A 22,560-nucleotide genomic window follows, 5' to 3' on the forward strand; every position below is an offset into this window, starting at 1 on the left:
GTCAGCAAAGAATTAAAATGGAATTAGAAGAAACCAAAAGAAAATAATTTACCTCCGGTCCAGCTTGGTGCTATTGAACTGTGTTTCCGTAATTACTTCCCTTTCCCACTCTTAATTTTCATGCCTTGTCACTCTCTTGTGTGTCTGTTTGTGAAAAGGGGAATTCAAAAGGGATATACAGACATATTAGTCAGCAAGTCATGTTTCTTTCCTGCCACAATCTGTTTGCAATACATGGCTGTTTAATTGTTAAGGCGAAAGCCCTGGTGTTTTCGTTGGCCTGTGTTCATCTGTCAGGTAGACTGGGGACTTTGGATAGTTTTTTCACACATTGGTGATGACTCCAGGAATAGTGGGGTGTGATTTCCAGCACACCAGCCCAGTAAGTTATAATAACTAGCATTCTTATGACTATCCTGATGAGTGCAAGACAAAAGCTTCAATAAGTGTATCATTTTTCAGTAATATGAGGAAATGATAGATACATAGGGATCAACTTGAAGAAATGGACCGCTGTTTTTTTTAAAGAGTTATGTAAGTCAAGATTAATTCAGTCAAAGTTAATTTGACTGATTCCTGGGATTAATGTATTACCTTGTGATGAAGGTTTGCGCAGATTGGGCTGATAATCTTTAGAGTTTAGAAGAGTGATCTTATTGACATATACAAGATCCTGAGGGGACTTGACAAAGTAGACACTGAAAAGATATTTCCTTTTAGATGAGAGACTAGAACTAGGTGCTCAATTTAAAATCGAAGGGACTTCCATTTAAGACAATGTGAGGAGTATGTTCTCTCTCAGAGGATCTTGAGTCTGTGGAACTTTTTCCCCCACTGTGAGTAATGGAGTCATACAGCAAGGGAACAGACCCTTCAGTCCTACTCATACATGCCAGCCAGACATCCTGATCTGACTTAGTCCCATTTGCCAGCATTCGGCCCATAACCCGCGAAACCCTTTCTATTCATATACCCATCCAACATTTGCCTTTCAAATGTTGTAAGTGTATCCTCCTCCACAACTTCCTCTGGCAGCTTGTTTGTTCCACACTATCCTCTGCTTGAAAAAGTTACCCCTCAGGTCCTTTTTAAATTTTTCCCTTCTCACCTTAAACCTATACTGTCTAGTTTTGGACACCCCCCACCCCAGGAAAAAGACCTTCACTCTATCCATGCCTCTCATGATGTTATAAACTTCCATAAAGTCACCCCTCAGCCTCTGACACTCCAGACATATCCAGCCTGTCCATATAACTCAACCCCTCCAGTACTGGCAGTATTTTTACAAATCTTTTCTGAGCTCTCTCAAGTTTAACAACATCCTTCATGAAATATTTAGGAGATAGGTTGACTCTTGGCTAACAAGGAAATCGAAGAGTATCAGGAGTCGGCAGGAATATGGCTTGTACCACAAAGAGAGCAGCCAAGCTCTTTTCAAATGATGTGGCCAACCACAGCAGCCAAGTTACCTGCTGCAACTCCAAAGGCATATCATCACGTATGTTAAGATCTGTGATATTATTATAGTGAATGAGTATAATGCACTTGTTGGGATATTAGCCAATCTCCAGTGGTGATGAGGCAAGACAAAACGTAAGTCCAAGTGAAAATGTGAGGATGATATACGACAAAGAATGAGAGCTGATCTCATTCAAATGTTTAGGTTTCTTGATGGGCTTGACAGGATTCAAACAGAGAGGACGTTTCCCTCATGGGAGAGTCTAGGACCAGAGAGCATTGCCTCAGAATTAAAGGGCACCAATTTAAGATTGAGAAGAGGAGGAGTTTCTTTTCTGTAACGGTTTTGAGTCTTTGGAACTCCTTGCCACAGAGAGCTGTGGGAATAGAGTCCTTGTGTACATTTATGCCTGAGATAGATAGATTCTTCATCAGCAAGGGAACCAAAGGTTAATGGCAAAGGGTCGGAAAATGGACTTGCGGAATGTCGGATTAGGAGTGATCCTGTTAAATGTTGGAGCAAGCTTAACAGGCTGAACAGCCCATTTCTCTTCCTATTTCTTATCGTCTTTAACAAATAAATTACATCTCCAGTATAAGGTGTTATGCCTTGCTTCAGTTACACACACTCACCTTTTGTGGCACAACTGTGCAGGAGGATGCAGTTATAGTATGACACATTTACCAGGACAGTTTTTACCAGTTATGAATTGTAACAAGTTGACAGTCATTAGATTTACCACATTTGTTCAGATTTGGAATGTAACTTTTGTGTAGTTAACTCATAAATTTCAGAATAGAGGGGTAGGTGTAAAAATTCAGGCTGGCCATGTTTGCACATTCAGCAGGTCCTTTTGCTGTTCCGGCTGGTTTACTTGTGTATTCACTTCAGTGTGAACTAAATTATGGAAGAAATCACTCGATCTTTTTACCCAAATTTTGTTAACTGGTGGATCTTTTAGAGCACTGTGAGACATCGACATTGCTCAGAAAAAAATTTGTTTGTTCTATTGCATATCAGCTTTCTTCAAATTCTCACTTTGCCTGAAGTATTGATTCTTCTCACACGATGACACCACTGACACCTGCACGTCTTGGCGAACTGAGACAAAAGATTTAAGCATTTTGGTCATCACAGCTGCTTTTTAGCCAGTTCCCAACATGGCCACACAAACAAACATACATGAACACACATAGATGTGTGTATCATACACACACGCACACACACACACATTTTATTCTTCTTTGACCAGAGCTTTGGGACACCTCTCGTGTCATTCTTTGGCAAAGATCAGGAACTTGGCATAGACAAGATATTAAAGTGATTCCATCTCTATTCAGTTGCTTCTCAGCTCTGTGCTTTCAAATCAAGAAATCTCTGAACACAAGTACAGTGGAATGTTAGAACATTATGATTATTTAAACATCTCACTGGTACTCAATCATAGCTTCCTCTTAGTCACAAAGGTTGAGTTGTAGAAAGCTTGACTGTAGTGGACAGCGAAGAGGGTTACCTCAGATTACAACAGGATCTTGACCAGATGGGCCAATGGGCTGAGAAGTGGCAGATGGAGTTGAATTCAGATAAATGCGAGGTGCTGCATTTTGGGAAAGCAACTCTTAGCAGGACTTAAACATTTAATGGTAAGGTCCTAGGGAGTGTTGCTGAACAAAGAGACCTTGGAGTGCAGGTTCATAGCTCCTTGAAAGTGGAGTCGCAGGTAGGTAGGATAGTGAAGATGGCGTTTGGTATGCTTTCCTTTATTGGTCAAAGTATTGAGTACAGGAGTTGGGAGGTCATGTTGCGGCTGTACAGGATATTGGTTAGGCCACTGTTGGAATATTGCATGCAATTCTAGTCTCCTTCCTATCAGAAAGATATTGTGAAACTTGAAAGGGTTCAGAAAAGATTTACAAGGATGTTGCCAGGGCTGGAGGATCTGAGCTACAGGGAGAGGCTGAACAGGCTGGGGCTGTTTTTCCTGGAGCGTCGGAGGCTGAGGGGTGACCTTATAGAGGTTTTCAAAATTATGAGGGGCATGGATAGGATAAATAGTCAAAGTCTTTTCCCTGGGGTTGGGGAGTCCAGAGCTAGAGGGCATAGGTTTAGGATGAGAGGGGAAAGATAGAAAAGAGACCTAAGGGGCAACTTTTTCACGCAGAGGGTGGTATGTGTATGGAATGAGTTGCCAGAGGATGTGGTGGAAGCTGGTACAATTGCCACATTTAAGAGGCATTTGGATGGGTATATGAATAGGAAGGGTTTGGAGGGATATTGGCCGGTTGCTGGCAGGTGGGACTAGATTGAGTTGGGATATCTGGCCGGCATGGACGGGTTGGACTGAGGTGTCTGTTTCCATGCTGTACATCTCTATGACTCTATGACTCTAAAACAGTTGTTTTGCTATTGACGGAAATTAACTTTGATTTCAGTTAATTTGATATACCTGCATGGACAAATGGCATATCATTGAGATAGTTCCTAATCTCTTCACTGGCTGCATGCTGACTGTTGGTCAGTTTTAGTCTTGTAGCTACTAACTGTCTTAAGCACCTCACCTGAGATTATTCTCCAAATTTGTAGCTGACATTAAGGGTGGAAAATGATTAATTCATCTGATGCACTCCTTCACCAATTCTAAAGGGAGACATTTGGTTGAAGTGTAGATATGTTGATCTCAGCCAAACTGTGAGATTCTGCTGGGCTTTGGAAGGGACCAGAACTTCCAATACTGGGAGTTTCCAACTGGACTCCAAAAATGTACCTCCCCAATGCAAGCCTAAGTAGTGCCTGAACATTTGAAGATGAGAAATCCATAAGTACTTTGTGGTGGTGGACTGTGGGAGTGGTTTAAAGTACATAGGCATCATGACTGATCTAGACTGTAAACCAGATTGTCAGTCAGCTACTGCTGAAGTCTTTGGTAAAGTGAAAGCACTACAGGTTTGTTCCACCTGACTAGTGAGAACTCTTCACTGCAGAACCCATTGGCCATGGCTGGGTGCAAGAGCAGTTCTCACCCACTAGGAAATCTCAGCCCTGAGGTTTGATAATGAAAATGGATATGGTAATAGCTGAGCAGTCCTGACTTTGCATTCACAGGTATGCACATTCCACCCGGACTCACCACTTTGTGATCAAGGCTGGGAAGCCTGACTGATTTCCTTTTTCCCCAACTCAAAGGTGGTTCGATCTGCTGTCATCACCATTGACATCACTTAACCTAGAAGAAAGGGAAATACCAGAAGGGCTCAGCTACAAAAATGGGCAATGGGCAGGGAACCAAGTGAGCCATTGCGAATGTCAGCCTGTCTTTGGTGAATTTGATTGTATTGTAACTTTGCATTTGTATTCCCTTGACAGAAGATAACATTATGGTAGATGAGGTAAATGTCATGATAAATAGAACCTGGAGAACCAACAATAGTCTGGTTCAGATCAAGAAATACTTTATGGGTGAAACAATTACAGTTTTTGCAGTGACTGATGCTTAGCTAGGAAAGTGAGTGATTTTGTCTGGGCACTTTAAAAGCAGTCCTTGAACTCATTTAACTGTTCAGGCCTTCGATGGGAACAATGTGTCAAGTAAACAGAAAAGCTGGGTATCAAATGTTGCTGACTCATCAGGAGAGCAGTGAAAAATGACATAAACAAAAATCCAGCACCATGTATGTGAGCTCGGAGAATTAAACTATCAAGAAGGTGAAGGCTGTTTCAATTTATCTGATTATGGAACACTCTACTTCTTCCAATATCCTACCTCCTTAAGTCCATGGAACTGAAGCAGAGCTTGACAACAGTAAGAGCTTTGAGATAATCACTGTGTGTGAGTTATTGTGAGTGTTGAAGCAGCTAAAACTCATAGCTTACTGGGCAGAGTACTGGTAAACATCCTGTTATTCTCCAGATAAGACTCATTGAGGCCTTGGCTTGAGGGACTAAATGATGTTGAGTGATAGGAATTAACCACATGATTATTTCTCTAGTCAAATTAATGGTCCAAGTGACTGATCAGTCCTTAGTATTATGTACCTTCCTGGTTTAGGTATTGTGTTACCATGCTGCAGTAGGTGGTTGACTTGGCTTCAATCTTCCAACACTAAGATTGTCATCTTGGAACCTTAAATAGCAAAATGACCATGCTGGCCTCCTCATATTACCAAATAACATAATCGCTGCAGAATAAGCATAATCTGCCATTGCCTTGCTTGGCTGGGTTTATTATAACACGAACCTTGATGATAGACTTTGGCTTCAATCCACAACTAAGGTGAAAGATAACAAGTCTAATGGACGTAATGATTCATTTAAAATTCTACACATTGCAGAACAATGTAACCAAATGCAGACTGCCTGGAATAAGCACACACAACACAGCTTTTGCTTGTTCTGTTGATCATTTCAAGGAGGGTTTCATATGAAAACAATAATATTCCACACCCAGCTACTCTTCAGAATCTGCAATTGTTCTGAGGTTTCTTGTTGTCAGTTGTTTGCTTTGATCCACTCACAGTCACACAGCTGGGCTTGCTTACGGATCTTTCACAATGCAGGACTGTCTGCAGGTGCACCTTAACTGTCTGCATGCCACACATTGCCACGCACAAAAACACAGGCTACCATTTACTCCTGAGGCAAAATCTGGCAAGTGCTGGTATGCAAATTAACACTTATTTGTTTCACTCTTTTTTTTTGTTTGCTTGTGAAGTTTGCTGCTAGGAAAGGAGAGGAACACTGGATGCTTTGAATTCTCAAAACCAGCTCTGAGCATCCCATAATTGGTAGGTCATTTTTGCACAGCACCTTCTACTGCACCGGTGTGGCATTACCTGTTTTCCCCACCCACCAACCTGTGCCTGGCTGAATGGCACTACCAATAGCCATCAGTCAGTGAAACATCAGGCCAGTTTTGTGCTGCAGATTGGGACCTCTTAGAATTGGATTGCCAGTGGCCATCAGACAGAAGGGTCCTTTAACTCAACTGCTGAAGTGCCACAGTTAAAAGGCTGTGTGTTGAACTAATCCCTTACCAGCATCAGTACATTTAGAATATTATCTGAATGGTGGCAATTTAGGAAAAGGTGAGGTGCAACAAGACCTGGGTGTCATTGTGTACCACTTGTTGAAGGTTGGTATGCAGGTGCAGCAGGCACTGAGGAAAGCTAATGGCATGCTGTCCTTCATAGCCATGATGTAGAGGTGCTGGTGTTGGACTGGAGTGGATAAAGTTAAAAATCACACAACACCAGGTTATAGTCCCAGAGATTTATTTGGAAGGACTAGTTTTTGGAGCGCTGCTCTTTCATGAAGTAGCTGATGAAGGAGCAGCACTCCAGAAACTAGTGCTTCCAAATAAACTTCCTTCATAGCAAGAGGATTTGACTGTCGGAGTAAGGATATCTTGCTGCAGTTACACAGGGTTTGGTGAGACTAACACCTTGAGTATCATATGCAGGTTTGGTTTCCTAGTCTGAGGAAGGTCATTCTTGCTATTGAGGGAATGCAGTGAAGATTCACCAAGCTGATTCATGGGGTGGCAGGACTGACATATGAGGAAAGACTGGGCTCGTATTTGCTGGAATTTAGAAAGTGAGGAGGGATCTCATAGACACATTTAAAATCCTGATGGAACCGGACAGGCTAGGTGTGGAAGAATGTTCCCAATGTTGGGGAACCCCAGAACAAGGGATCACAGTCTAAGAAGAAGGAGTAAGCCATTCAGGACTGAGATGAGGAAGACTTTCTTCACTCAGAGAGTTGTGAGCCTGTGGAATTCTCTCCCACTGAAACAATTGCGGCCAGTTCATTAGATATATTCAACAGGGAGCTAGACTGTTGCTCGTGAGGCTAAAGGCATCAAGAGGTATGGGGAGAGGACAGGAATAGGATGCTGGAATTGCATGATCAGCCATGATTGTATTGAAATGTGGTGCAGGTTCGAAGGGACGAATAGCCTACTCCTGCACCTTTTACCCAGGGTGGTAATAAATTGGGAAAGGAAGAAGTACATTGGAAATTTATGATGAAGTTAATCTTAATGTCAGGATTTAAAACAAAGGGAAACAAGAGGGTTTTGCATTGATAGTGCTTTATTTAATCATGGCACCTTCCCAATGGGACACTGAAAGCGCAAGATGGGAGTAAGTGACAGGCCTGTAGATCAGGAGAGGTGGGAGGGTGCTAAGATAGATTTCAATGTGGGCTGAAGATCCTGCAAAAGTTGAATAAAAACACTTTAAAAAATGCTCTCAACCTTGAAGAAAAAACGTGGCAGAGTAAAGAAGAGAGAGAATTCTGCTGTTGGTGGCCATCTTCATGTAAACCTCTTTTGGTTTGTGGAGGTTTCTCTGATTCTGCCAATTCCACATGGTAGACCACTATTCCCTCCTTGATCTGTGGCAAGGGAGGGGAGACAGTGTGGCTCCACCTCACTGTAGTGATGGGCTTGCTTGTCCATGGACATTCTATGCCCTGTGGTAGGAAAGGATGAGAAGTATTCTTCCTTGGTGAAAAAGGTAAAGATACTGCCGTGTGTATCCCCACCTGATTTTCCCCTACTCTTTGTCATTCGCTACAAAACAAGAGAGGATCAAGTGAGGAGTGCCACCAACAACAAAATTCTGTCCCTCCCTTAATCTGTCATATTCTTTAATGTTTAATTGGCCCACTTAGAAGATTTTTCAAAATACTTTCTCCAACTCTTGCAGTATCTTCAGCCCACATTGAAGTCTACCACTGCACCCTTCCACCTCCTCCTCTGACCTTCTGCTGCAGCCTTGTCACTTCTTCCTACCTTTTGCTGACAAGGTCCTTATGGTAATAATTCACTGTCATTTTGTTTGATATAATGGAGGCAAACACATCCTTCACTGTGTTATCATCATACAGGAGCAGAATCATTAACTCTGTACTTCCAGCAGTTAGTCTGCCCCAGGTTGATAGGTGACTGTTGAGGTTTTACAGAGATTGGGCCACAACACACATTGGTATTGGATATCTGAGCTATGATGACCTTGTGTGTGGCTGTCCAAAATCAGTGATCTTATCCTATTAAGAAAGTCTACTCATGAATGACCTCAAAGTATAGCAGAAACCTTCTGGAAAGGATGAGGGAAAGTTGCCTGGATGTCATGATTTGGAGATGCTGGTGTTGGACTGGGGTGTACAAAGTTAAAAATCACACAACACCAGGTTATAGTCCACCAGGTTTAATTGGAAGCACTAGCTTTCAGAGCGCTGCTCCTGATGGTCACAACCACCTGATGAAGGAGTAGCACTCCGAAAACTCGTGCTTCCAATTAAACCTGTTGGACAATAACCTGGTGTTGTGTGATTTTTAACTTTGCCTGGATGTGAAGAAGTAAACAGAAGATTATGAAGTTAGCTGTAGTTTGTTGGAAATGGTTTGATTGTGAAAGGTGTTGAAGGTTGAGCTGCTGAGATCTTTGAGCTCCATTAGTGACCAGAAGACTCACAATCCCAATCCAGTCTTTTGGCTTGAAATTATATTTTGACACAGGAAATCCGAGGATATCTTTTTAATATACATTTTAAAATAAAACTCTGAGATTCTGGGATATATATCCTTTGAAACTGCATTTGAAAATCTAATTAAAAACCACGCCAGAGTATACAGGAACCATTCAGATTAGTGCAGCCTTTCTCCGTTCCTTATGTAAGGCTGTAATGGGGGATGACAAAGCTTTAATTCGAAAAGCTATTATTTTCTCCAATGAATCTACAGTATTCCAGGTGCTGCAGGTGCTCAGCATAAGACATCTGTACAGATCAGGTTTATAAAGGTAAGATTGGGCAGGAGGAGAGCGTAACTGATTGCCGCAGGCTGGAGCCAGAAACAGTGTTAGACTTCAGTCATTTTCAGAAGTTTGGGGTCAAAGAGCAGGATGCTGCGTGCCCCTCTGGGTATGGTTTTGGCTGGGGGTGGGCATGTAAAACGTGTGTGATGCTCAGCTTGCCACATTCCCACCCATCTGCCATACCTGCACCCACCATATGTAAACAAATTATTACATATCTAAAACTGACTTCTACAATAAAATGTCTGTGCCAAAATACGTTGTGGGCAGTTGAGTTGCCGTGGGCAACACAGATGTAAAATTCCTACATGTACAAAAGCAGGAAGGAAGAGGCTCCACTCATCAAGGTGTTTACTGCACACATTGGGGCAGTGCCCCAGCCCAAGTTGCTTCTTTAGCCCTCCTTGGAATGAATCACTTGCCCTAAAGTCCTGTGAGTTGCCCATCTGGGGCAGCCATGATCCTCTTCAGACTGGCCTTCGTTGCTTCTGAACTCTGGTGCTGCTGGGAATGATGGAGCTCCCTGGGCCCTCATGTTGGTAAACACGTCCCAAGGGCAGTACTTGTTCAAAAGTAAGAGGTGCAAGTCCCATAATTAGCCACGTGATCCCACCCACAGCTTGTTACATTTGTAAGGTAGGCTCCACTAAATGAGCTGCCTGTTTTCCATTACCCGATGTCCAAAGTGTATTTCTTTATTCTTCTTTCCCCTAAAATAATTGAATAAATTTGAATTTAATTTTGGGTGTGCTTTTCAATGTCGGGAGCTTATTTATGATTTCCAGTCACATATCTCTTCTTCCATCCATTCATTTATTGTGTTCACTGCCCGATCTCTGACAGTAATCTGAACAAGTTCTCTTGGTTCCTCTGTCCACGTTTTACTTCCATCCCTCACCTGGCTTTCTGTCTGTCTTTTACTCATCGCTTTTATGTTTTGCTTTTTCTTGTTCTTCTCTGAATCACTACATCAGTGAGAGCTCAGAATGTCAATGTTCAGACATGTATCTATTTCTCGGCTTCCTCCATAGGAAGTGAACAACTTTCACTTCATATCTCATGATGGGTCACTAGAGATTTGGAAGTCGATCTTCTGAAACCACCTACTTATTCTTGGAGTTCAGTTCCATGAACAACAGCAAGCTCCTGTACCTTGCTAAGCTTTTATAACATCACAGGCTCTGACAGTAATTGTTAATGTAGGCTGTTGCTCATAAGAACATAAGAAGCAGGAGGAATGGAAGACTATTCAGCCATTGAGCAAAATCATGGTTGATTGCTTATCTTTCTGTACTATCCCTATACCTCAGTATCTATTGATCTCTGTGTCGATAATACAAGAACAAAAGAATTTTGACCAGCTCAATGACCACAACACACAATTCCATAGACTCACAATCCTTCAAGTGAATACATTTCTGGTCATCTCTGTCTTAAATGGCCAACCCGGTGTCAGAGTTGGAAATACAAATCCTTTCAAGGCTCAAAGGGATTTTGTTTTAATCAGACTCAAACAGAAGAGCTTTCAGAGATGTTTGAGAGCAGCTGGCACTTGTGAGATGTTAGTATTTAAAAGCTGGGTTCGACACGTTATTTAATAAGCTGAAAACAGGGGTGATTTAGCGGTGATGGATAATAAATGAAAAGTCCCATGGGTGATTTGGCAGTGGGAAAACAGACAGTTGGTTGTGTGTGATAACACTGTTGGATTTAGCAAAGCTAAAGAAAAAAAAATAATAAAAGAAAAAAAAGAGAAAAAAAGGATAAAACAAATGATCTGGATTCTCCCCATCTGCTGCTGATGCTGTAGGAATGGTAATCAGATGTCCTATGGCATTTGCCCTGCACAAAAAGATCACTGTGTCACCAAGAATGAGACTGACCCAAGAAACTGCCATTGGAAAGGGTGCCTAACTAAGCACACCCAGTTTGTCAGAGTTCTGAATCGCAAGGCCTATGGCTTTGCTGGTGGTCTCTAAAGACAAATGTGTGCTCAAATTAATCAAAAAAGGGAGTTGGTGCTCATATCGTGTGAAGAGGAAGTGAGAAGAACTCAGCAAGTGCTGGTAGCAAAGAAAAAGGCCGCTATGAAGAAAGATTAATCTGGACAAAACTGTTACATTTAAAGTTCTTAAGTTGAAACAAAAGGTGCATTTTGAAAGGAAGGCATCACAGGGGCTAGAGACTCCATTTTAATTTGGTCCTGTCCCTCTCTTCCTATCCTCCCAAATTTTGTTGTTCTGGCACTGTCGATGCTGGACAACGCTTGTAGTTTGTTATTGTTTCATTAGTTAACTGGATGGTTTGGGTGGTGACTTTTTCTAAATTAATAAGAAAACCTAGATTTTTATCTTTGGCTTACTCTTGGGCCTGGCTGAAGAAGCCAGCAATGGGCACAGGCAGTGGGTATCTTTGGAATGTTTTTTTAGGAAAGGAAGACAAAGCACAGCTGGATTCTGCAGAGGTGGCCTTACAGGCGGATTGGAGGACATTCCCTTTGGCCTGTTTGTGGGCCCTGTCTACTTCAGGTAGTGGGCCGTGGAGATAGTTATAATTCCCGACTGCCTGCTTCTCTTCTGCTGCTGTATTCGTGCCTGAGTGTCCTTTTAGAGGGAGCACCCTCAATACTTTCAAAGAGAGATGGGCACCGTATGGGCTGGAGTGCATTATCTTCCCTTCCGAACACTATTTAGTCCCAGCCTTGTTTCCTTCCCTTTTGTTTTCATTTTTATTATTGCTACACTGCTCCTGCTGACAGTGTTTATAATTTGTTAATTGGGTGTTTAGTTTAATTGGTGGTAGGTTTCTAAAGTAAAAAAAAATGAGCTGGCTTCTTCCCTGGAGGGGGTTGATTTTGGTACAGGGAATGGGTCCAGAAAGGAGAAGTGAAACTTTATGTTGTACTACACTGTGTATTTACAATAAAACTCTTGTAAATTCTTGGAAAATCTTTTGCCATCTAATTTGCTTTATCGATATCAGTATATATATATATATACATATATATAAAAAACCTGTGCTGGGAAACATCTTCCTGCCACCTACCTTGAAGATTTTATATGATTTAATCAGCTCTCCTTCTACCTTCTATGGGATATGGTTTGAGTTCATTAAATCTGTTCTTAAAGGACAGTCCCTTCACCTGAGGAATCAGATTTGTAACTTTTGGTTTTACTCTGTCCAAAGTAAATATGTTCTTCAGAGGCTAAGAAGTACAAAACTGTATAAATAGTGTTTCAAGTGTAGTTTCACAAATGTTCTGTACAATTGCTGTGTGAACAAACAAACAAGGAGCAGATGTAGGTGTATGGCAGATGTATGGCTTTTTCAGCTGGTTCCATATTTTAATATGATCATGGGTGAACTGACTGTGATGGCAAATCCACATCCCTGTCTATCGTGATATCCTTTCTCCACCTTAATAAAGAATCTATCCACCTCTTCATTAAAAGAGTTCAAAGATACTGTCTTTTCAGGAAATTAATTCCAAATCCTCCATGAGCAAGATATTTCCCTCATATCTATTTTCAATGAGTGTAATCTTATTTTTAAACAGTAACCCTCTAGTTATAAATTTTTCCATAGTCCTCATAGTGCCAAGAGTCTTGAGGACCTTATATGTTTCAGCCAAGAGTTGCTCTTAATCAGGGAATCTGTTCAGCTCAGTTGGCTGGATTGTTGGTTTGCAGGGCAGTGTGATGCCAGTAGCATGGGTTCAATTCCTATCACTGCTTTGAGGTTACCATGAAAGACTCTCCTTCTCAATCTCTTCCCTTGCCTGAGGTCTGGTGGCCCTCAGGTTACAATCACCACAGTTGCTTCTCTTCAATAACAGAGCAGCCCCATGGTCTGCTAAGACTATGGCAACACAGCAGGTCTTATTCTTCTCAATTCCAGCAGATACAAGCCTAGACTATTCAATCTTTCTCATAAGACAACACGGCATTCCTCCCCTCCAATTCAGTCCAGTATCCTTCCCTGAAACGTTCCAACACATTGGCATCCAATACTATACACAGTACTCCAAATGTGGTATCTGAAGTCCAACTTTTATATTAAATTTCCTTGCAATAAATACTTCAATTCCATTAGTATTCCTAACTACTTGCGGTACCTCCGTGTTAGCCTTTTAGGAATCATGCAGAAGGATTCTCAAATCCCTAGGAATCTTAGCTTTGCAATCTCTCATAATTAACAGGACAGCAAGTGTTATGATGGGTGACCTCAGGCAGAATGAGGCCAGCTGGGGTATATTGAAATAGTCAAGTCCAAAGGTGACAAAGGCATGGATGAGATCTTTCTCAGCACATACGCTTAGGAAAGGATGGTGTCAGGGATGTTACAGAGATGGAAGTAGACACCTTTAGTGATGGTGTGGAAATATAGCCAGAACTTACTTTATAGAGTTCAAGAGTGATACCAAGGTTGCAAGCAATCTCTTTCAGCCCCTGACAAGTTGTGAGGCAGACAGATAGAGACAGACAGAAAAGGGTTTGTGTCAGTGATCAAGAAATGCGGTCGCAGTCATCCTAATATTAGAGGAAATGCTGCTCATTTAGTATTGGCGATCAGATGAGCATTGTTACAATGTAAAGACAGTGGAGGGGCTGACAGAGCTGGGCATCATCAATATGCAAGCAAACATTGACATTAGGGCAGCATGTCGATGAGAAATAGAAGGGGGCCCAGGATAAATCTTTGGGATACTCCATCTTAGGTGCAAAGATAAGTAGGAGAAAGTGAGGACTGCAGATGCTGGAAATCAGAGCTGAAAAAGTGTTGCTGGAAAAGCGCAGCAGGTCAGGCAGCATCCAAGGAGCAGGAGAATCGACGTTTCGGGCATGAGCCCTTCTTCCTGAAGAAGGGCTCATGCCCAAAACGTCGATTCTCCTGCTCCTTGGATGCTGCCTGCCCTGCTGCGCTTTTCCAGCAACACTTTTTCAGCAAAGATAAATAGGTTCAGATTCCTGAGTATAAATTGTCAGGGAAAAACATTTAGAAAATAAAGAAATAAAAATAAATACATAAAATGGTGGAGCAGTTATAATTGGGAATATTCAAGAAATCAGATGGATGGAAATATCGGAGATTAGAGGGGAGAGGAATTTGTGAGAGGCACCGTGACCACCATTCCCAGTTCAATCACATTCAATCTTGGTGAAGAATTGCAAAGATCATTGGATGACCATCATGAAACTCATCCCTGATGAATTTATTTTCTCCATTCCTGAACTTGAATACTGTGGACAATCAGAGCAGCCTTTCCTGTTACATCGCTGATTCAATCTATGCTAGATTCGGTATCATTTCCACAGCACAATGGTGTATTCACTCACTGAAAATCCAAGGAAGTCCCTTTGTCTATTTTAAATGGAACTAAATATTTTTACAGTGCTTTTGGACAATGCCCATTGTTAATTCTTGCCAGATATGGAATATAGAGGCCATTTTGTTCACTCTAGGAGTAGTGTTTTAAACTTGAATAATTTTCTTTTGAGCATCCTATCTGTTGACATAGCAACTGTGAAGCATTATCATAGTTTTGATTGTGGTAGTCTCTATGTGCATTGATCATTGTAGCTTCTCTTTCTTTTACCCGAATTGTTGGCTAACGTCTACGTTACAAAGTGCTGAAGGTTAACTTGTAAAATGTGAGGCTGAAGGTTGCTGAGCCTCCCAAAGACATTGAAAGTGAGAGGTCTGGTTGGAAGCACCTTGTCAATCTCACATTCTTGGCATACCTGCTATCTCTGTCTTCTGATGTTGTCCAGGTGTTCACCCTTCACTCTGAGATATGCTCAAACACAGTGGAACAGGAGCTTGGGTCAGTCTAAGCTGACTCAGAAAAGAGACAGAAAACAGATGCTGGTCACGTTATTAATCTTCTGTTCTGCAGGATATGCAGTGGCATGTGGTTCTTAATTTGCTTTTCCTGAGGTGACTCATGCTGTATGCTGTATGTCAAACTATTGCACTGCACCAATGCCTCCAGCTACCTGGTGCAAGTGTATATTGACACTTGCCCCAGCAATGTTTGACTGTGAAGATCATTATAGCTGAGTCTGGATCAGTCCTTATCCAATATTTTCATGTGTACTTCCAGGTAATGCTACCGGGAATTGCCAGGTTTTGGGAAAAGACAGGGGCAAATCCAGAAATGTTGCTGCTCTCTGGCCAATGGAAATTGGGGATCTTTATGTTGATTTACTCACAGAATGTGGACATCATTGGCTTGGCTTATGTTTCACCATCCTTTACATCATCAGTTGACTGAGCTATCGGTGTTAAAGACGTGCTGTATTGGCTTGATTCTGTTGTATTAAGGCATTAATGATTCTCCTCCTCTTAGTGCTTTTAGTAATAATAAACTTGTTTCCTTCAAAGATACTGTTCCCAATTTATGAACAGTTATTCAAATATAATTGCTGACCATGCGATATTGTTTCCTATGTGAAGTAATTAATTGCTGATTTTTTTAAACATAGTTTTACCAAAAACGCGATAGCCAGCAGAAGTTAATGCAACATAGTCATCATAAGTCTGATGGGAAATTCAGGAGAAACATTTTCATGCGGGGGAGTGGCTAGAATTTGGAACCTGTTACCACATAGATTGGTGGAGGCAAAAAACATTGACAGCTTTTAGTGGAATATAAGTACATGAGGAAGAAAGGAATGGTATGTTGGTAGTTTGATGTGAGGAAAGGGAGGGATGACATAAACTCCAGTGTGGATCTATTGGGCTGAGCGGCTTTTTCTGGAGGTTATTTGTAATTTTGTGAAATGTTCACTCATGGGAGAATGCTTGGAGTTTGGTGAGATAACTAACAATTGAAATGTTTGTTGCTGCATGGGGAATTTGGAGTACACCATGCAGGAATTCTGTCCTTAATTGTGTTGTGAGATTACATATAGCAAAAGACAGCTCATTACCACCTTCTCAAGGGCAACTTGGGGCAGGCAATAAATACTGGCCTGTCAGCGATGCCCATATCCCATGAGTGAATAAAAAAATGACCCTGACTGAGTATGTCTTTCAAGCTGCAGGGTTGTAGTATACTTGGGATTTACCCAAGTTCAATGTTGAGATGCTGAAAGGCACATGTATGGACTTTGCTGTTCACAATGTAAGACATATACAATGGTTTCACTACAAGTACCCAACTTCAGGAGCCTATTACATTAGACAAACATTTTCTTGATTTGAAATTGTGGACAAGAATAGAAACAGTTTAAAATGGAATATTCTAAAATAGGAAGTGTACTTCAGGAGCCCTCCAGTAATAACTTTTCCATCCTTCTAAAAATAAAATAAGCACCAAGATGCTGGGTAAAGATCCTGTTTGTTGAACAAAGTTACAGGTTGAGCTTCCCACAGGAAATGTATTCCATGTCCTAAGGTTTCTTGCTGCCTCTCTATGAACCCAGAATTTGGTGTAGTCACTGTTATTTTTAACTTGCTAAGAGGATGCTTCATGAGCAGTTTCAATTTGTTTATATTCCCACGGGTAAGGCTGACCTGTCACCTCTACAATAGTCAGAAGTGAGATAATGTAACAATGTGCACTGTTCCTGTCCTCACTCACTCTTTTACAAGTCTTCAAAACTGTCAAGCTCCCTATTGCCCAGTGTCTGGCTCCTTCTTCCAATAGTCTATTGTCATTTTTTAACCCAAGCTTGATGTCACCAACTCATTACTTTGTTTAAGAGTCATGTCTTCTGTCCTTTTCAAAATGCCAATGGCATTTTGGAATATGAGATTTAGCACTTGTTTTAAGTTAAATTGCGAATTGCTTGTGTCATCTTTCTGTTGCTTGTGATATTATTTCTTTTTCATTAATCAATTGTGCATGTCTAATATGAAACTATAAATGCAGCATATTCATGACTTGGGCTGATAAAATGCATCAAAATGTAATGTGCGAACCATCAGTTAGTTCTACATCACTGTCCTCTCTGTCAGCCATTCTTACATTACCACAAGAAACAGCTGTAGGCTTCGATAGGAACAAAAAACAGTTAAGCAGCAAGTTTCAGCTGGTGACTTTGATCATCCTGGTTATGCTGATGGTTGATAATCAATGCACTACCTTTTGATTTAACTTCCAAAATGTGCATCAAATTCAGGAACTAGTGTTGGTGTCACTACATGCATCCAAGATAATAACTCACCTGCATTAGTGGGCGGCATGGTGGCACAGTAGTTAGCACTGCTGCCTCACAGCACCAGAGACCCAGGTTCAATTCCTGCCTCAGGTGACTGACTGTGTGGAGTTTGCACGTTCTCCCTGTGTCTGTGTGGGTTTGCTCTGGTTTCCTCCCACACTCCAAAGATGTGCAGGTCAGGTGAATTGGCCATGCTAAATTCTCCGTAGTGTTAGGTAAGGGGTATGGGTGGGTTGCGCTTCGGCGGGGCGGTGTGGACTTGTTGGGCCGAAGGGCCTGTTTTCACACTGTAAGTAATCTAATCTAATCATATATATATATAGTCTTCCAGTAAAAATGAGTAAATCTCTCTGCAATCAGAGGTATTCCAGGAGGAGTCTTTACCAGGTATGTTGCAACAATATACAGAAATAAACCTTTTAGTACAGCTTCTTTTATATAGTTCCTGAAGACATTGACTATTGGTGTGTGGTTTCATGGGTATCGGTTTTGCCAAGTGTCCACTTGCTATGTGTGAGCGCGGATAGTGAGCGATGGCCTCCCATTAATCTTAGAGGGCTCGACACAAGAACCTAATCTTGTCTTCATTTGACATCCACAGATGTATGCTTCTCTGTGGAATAACTGTTTTTTTATTGGTCTTTAAGTAGGAGATGTTGAGGTTAAAATCATTGCTTCTGACGATAATGAGGTGAGCTGATTTGTCACAAAACAGACATCAAACTTGGCACTTTCCTGTCCTATAGAGCTCAATTCCATGCTAGGCCACACAGTTACAATTGAACCATTTCGCAGACCAGCTCCTTAAAACAGCTGTTGCTTCTGTGTACAGCAGTAGGGGATTGACATTTTAAATTTTGATGATTACAATAGCCAGATGTTAGTAATCACAGCCAATGAATAGCTTGTTCCAAGCAATATTTGGTGAAGGAGAACTGCTATTATCCTAGCGATTGAATGGATTGCCTACACCACTACCTTCCTAAAGGCATATTACTCCAAATGGATACTCACATGGAAATATTATTTAATCCATTAAGTTTGTTTAGTCAACTATTGACAACTACCTGCTCATAGATGAGCTACAAGTTACTTACAATGGAGCTTTCATATTTGAATGTAATGTTGAGAAATTCTCCCTAAAGTTATTCCTGAATGAAGGCCTTTGCCCGAAACATTGATTCTCCTGCTCCTCAGATACTGCCTGACCTTTTCCTGTGCTTTTCCAGCACCACACTCTCGACTCTAATCTCCAGCTTCTGCAGTCCTCACTTTCGCCTGAGAAATTCTCCAGCCTGCTCATTGAAATGTTGGATAAACAAGAATACTTAAATTTTACTCACACTCCTATCGCAAATTCAGTCATAGGTATATAGACAAACATAATACATATACCACAAAGTAAACGTAATCCTTCTCGAGAGATGAGATTAATGTATATCAGAAAGGATGAAGTTAGTGTTCGTGGGCTGTGCAATGAAGCAGAGTGCTGCACAATACTTTGTCATGTAAAAATTCGGCTGGACAACCAAAGAAGTGGATAATTAGAATCATAGAATCCCTACTATGTTGAAGCAGGCCATTCAGCCCATTGAGTCCACACTGACCTGACAAAGAACATTCCACCCAGCAGACCTACCCACCACCCTATCTCTGTAACTCTGCAATCCCCACCCTGCACATCCTTGGACACAATGGGCAATTTAGCATGGCCAATCCATTCACCCTGCACATCTTTGGACATGATGGGCAATTTAGCATGACCAATCCATTCACCCTGCACATCTTTGGACTGTGGAAGGAAGCTGAAGCACCCGAAGCAAACCCACGTAGTCACAGGGAGAATGTGCAAACTCCACACAGACAGTCGCCCAACTGTGGAATGAAACCCAGGTCCCTGGCGCTGTGAGGCAGCATTGCTAACCACTGAGAACCATCCTATTTCTAATGAAAAAAAAACAAGCATTTCAAAAGGTTTTCTATGTCCTATAAAGATAATTGAGTGAAAACAATCAATCAAATATGTCCATCTATGTTCTCCAAAGTTACAAAGCTATTTGACAACCCCATGGGTCCAATGTGATTGGAAAGGGAAAGGAACTTGCATTTCAATTGTACTTTTCAGTAACGTTTCAGGGTAGACCCCCTCAAAACATTTTGAGAAAGTAGCCCAGACCCTAACTTTGCTAGTTGTTTTAAGCAGGTGTAACATTGATATTCCAGGATGGATGCAGTTAGTCAAACTACGTAGCTTTAAACAAAACCATTTTTTTCACAAGATTACCAAATAAAACACAAACAAAAAAGAACAGAATACTGAATAGCTTAGCCTCTCCGAAAACCCAACAGATCATCCCAACTTAATGAGGCTGTTCCAAATACTTGCAACAATCCCCATAAACACCCCTTGGCACAAAAGGTAAAATTAAAAGGGTCTTACAGGAGAGGAGAGAGGAGAATCAGCCTGGACCTGCTTTTTTGGGTCCAGTGGCTTTTACATCACTGCTAAAAACCAAACCAAATCAGAAAAAAAGCTGACATGGGAGAACTGGCCACTTCACTTTCATTGTACAAGTTTTTTTAAAAACTTGTAAACCTGAAGCTTCTGCCTGAGGTAGTATCTGTTAGCTATAATCAAATTGGATCTGAAAATCTTCATCCCCAGACTTTTCGAAGTCTGTGTCTTTTACGACATCTCTGGAAAAAAAACCAAGGACAACATGACCTTTATTAAAGGAGTAGCATCATCAGAAGGTTAACATTTCTTTTAATTTTTGCATATTCCTCCATTGTGCTTGCCCCTCCTTATCTCTGTAATCTTCAACTCTTTGATTACATTGCATACCTCCAATTCTGGTCTCTTGTATGTTCCCCACTTTTTTGACCTTACTGTTTGTGGTTTGCCTTCAACAGCCCAGGCTCTAGACTCTGTAATTCCATCGCTGTGTCTCTGTTGTGCATCCCTCTCTCTATTCAATTGTCGCTTTAAGTATACTGCTTTGATCAAATCTTTGGTGACCCATCATAAAGATTCCTTATATTGACTCAGTCTCAATCTTTCTTTTATTATGCTCCTTTGGTCTGTGTTCTGATATTTTACTACATAGTGCAGTTAAGTTATGCTCATTGCTTTTGAAGTGCTACTTATCTCAGCATGTTTCATTGAAAGAGTCACATTTATGCTTGTGTTACAATCTGTGCCAATAATACCAGCTGGTACTGGGTTTGGGAGCCAGGAACCATAGCAGTATGGAGATATTTGGGATGCAAATTGAATGGCCAGCAATTAAACTGCTTTCCATTGATGTATAAGTAGCTCTTATGCGAAAATTAGTCAAGCACCAAATGTAATATTTCGATTTTATTTGAACTATAGAATTGAATCATTAATGCCAAGATACAAAAGGCTTGAAAGTGATAACTTCAGAAGTGGTTCAATCCAGTTTCTAGAGCATTCAACCAGTGGAATAGAAACTCTAAATCATCATAATCAGTGTACTTAAAAGGTGGCTTGTAGTTCAAGTTCATGAGTTAAATGGCTGGTTTTCCATCTCTGCCCTGAGCTGTGTCCGGAAGATTACATCAAAGATTACGCCTTCAACCAGATGCCATTAACTTTCCTAGCCTCAGGGCAATTGCTTCTTATCAACATATAAGTGACATTGCAGCTGTCAGCTCAAGTGTCAGGATTGACATCTAAACTGAATCAGGATTGCAGTAGATTAGTATGCTATAATCTACAACGTTTCGCCAGTAAAGAATCTTTAGTATAAATTCAATTAAGGAACTGTTGGATCTCGAAAAGCTTATTTTGTTTCACACAAGAAGAATGGCTTGCCAAAATGAAGTGAAAATCAACAAATCAATTATAGGAATAATACTCGAGTATGAATATATGGCTTTTGTAAGCTTTGCATAGAGGAATGTGAAGTCACTCAGGATTGGATGTGGGTTGTACACACTTAAAACAGAGGGAGTGACTGGATTAATAAGGATGAGCTTGATCACATATTGTCATAATTTAGGTGGAGCCTAGCCTCACTTCTTTGGATCTTATCACTGAGGGGCTGCATGTGGATGATGTCCTGCATGTATGAAAGATATTATATAAATGTAGCCATGATTTGGAGGTGCCGGTGTTGGACTGGGGTGTACAAGGTTAAAAATCACACAACACTAGGTTATAGTCCAACAGGTTTATTTGGAAGCACTAGCTTTCAAAGCACTGCTCCTTCATCAGGTGGTTGTGGAGTATAAGATCGTAAGATACTGAATTTATAGCAAAAGTTTACTGTGTGATGTAACTGAAATTATATATTGAAAAAGACCTGGATTGTCTGTTAAGGCTGTCATCTTTTAGAATGACCATGTTGATTTCAGTTCTTTCATATGTAAATTCTAGAACTTTTTTTTCAAGTTACATTCTCAAGTGAACTTTAACGATAGGTGCCATGTCGGCTCAGATAATGCTTTGAAGGTGTGAGGTGCCCTGTGTGGTTCATTAATTGCAGGATGGCTTAGCTCTGTCTATCATTTGTTGCTTCTATTGCTTGGCATGCAAGTAGTCCTGTGCTGTAGCTTAAGCAGGTTGGCATCTAACACATAGTTATAGGATAGTTCTGCTCCCAGTCTGCCCTTCTGCACTCTTCATTGAATCAGAGTTAATCCTCCGGCTTGGTTGGAATGATAGAGTAGGGTGTGCTGAGCTCTGAGGTTACAGACTGGGGATGAATTTGATTCAACTGCTCCTGATGGCCCATAGCACCACAAGAGTAACCAGTTGTTAGATGAGTTGTTAGATCTATTTGAAATTTGTACCATTTAGCACAGTTGCTGAGCCAGACAACATGCTGGAGAATATCCTCAACATGAAAGAGAGTATTTTATTAATAATGTTATGGGCAACTGCATCTGCTACAGAGAGATAGGTAAGAATGAGGTCAACTAGATCTTCCTTCTTGTTGATTGGTATTCCCTCTTGTTCCCTAGACTTGTAACTATGATCTTCAGACATGAGACTTAATGGGTTTCAACATTGAGGGGTTGAGGAATTGCAGGGCAACTCCCTCCTGACTGTATACCACTGTATGATCACTGATGAATGGTCTCCCTGTTAAAA

The 22,560-nt window shown here is 41.1% G+C and overlaps 1 protein-coding gene and 1 pseudogene across 3 annotated transcripts in view; both read left to right on the forward strand.

Annotated features, from left to right (window-relative positions):
- Positions 1–22,560, forward strand: part of col4a6 (collagen, type IV, alpha 6) — a 418,171-nt gene that overhangs the window by 6,025 nt on the left and 389,586 nt on the right. The window lies entirely within an intron of this gene.
- LOC140495671 (large ribosomal subunit protein eL36-like) lies at positions 11,089–11,378 on the forward strand (annotated as a pseudogene).

The sequence above is a fragment of the Chiloscyllium punctatum genome, chromosome 25 (genome assembly GCF_047496795.1).
Source record: "Chiloscyllium punctatum isolate Juve2018m chromosome 25, sChiPun1.3, whole genome shotgun sequence".
Lineage (NCBI taxonomy): Eukaryota > Metazoa > Chordata > Chondrichthyes > Orectolobiformes > Hemiscylliidae > Chiloscyllium > Chiloscyllium punctatum.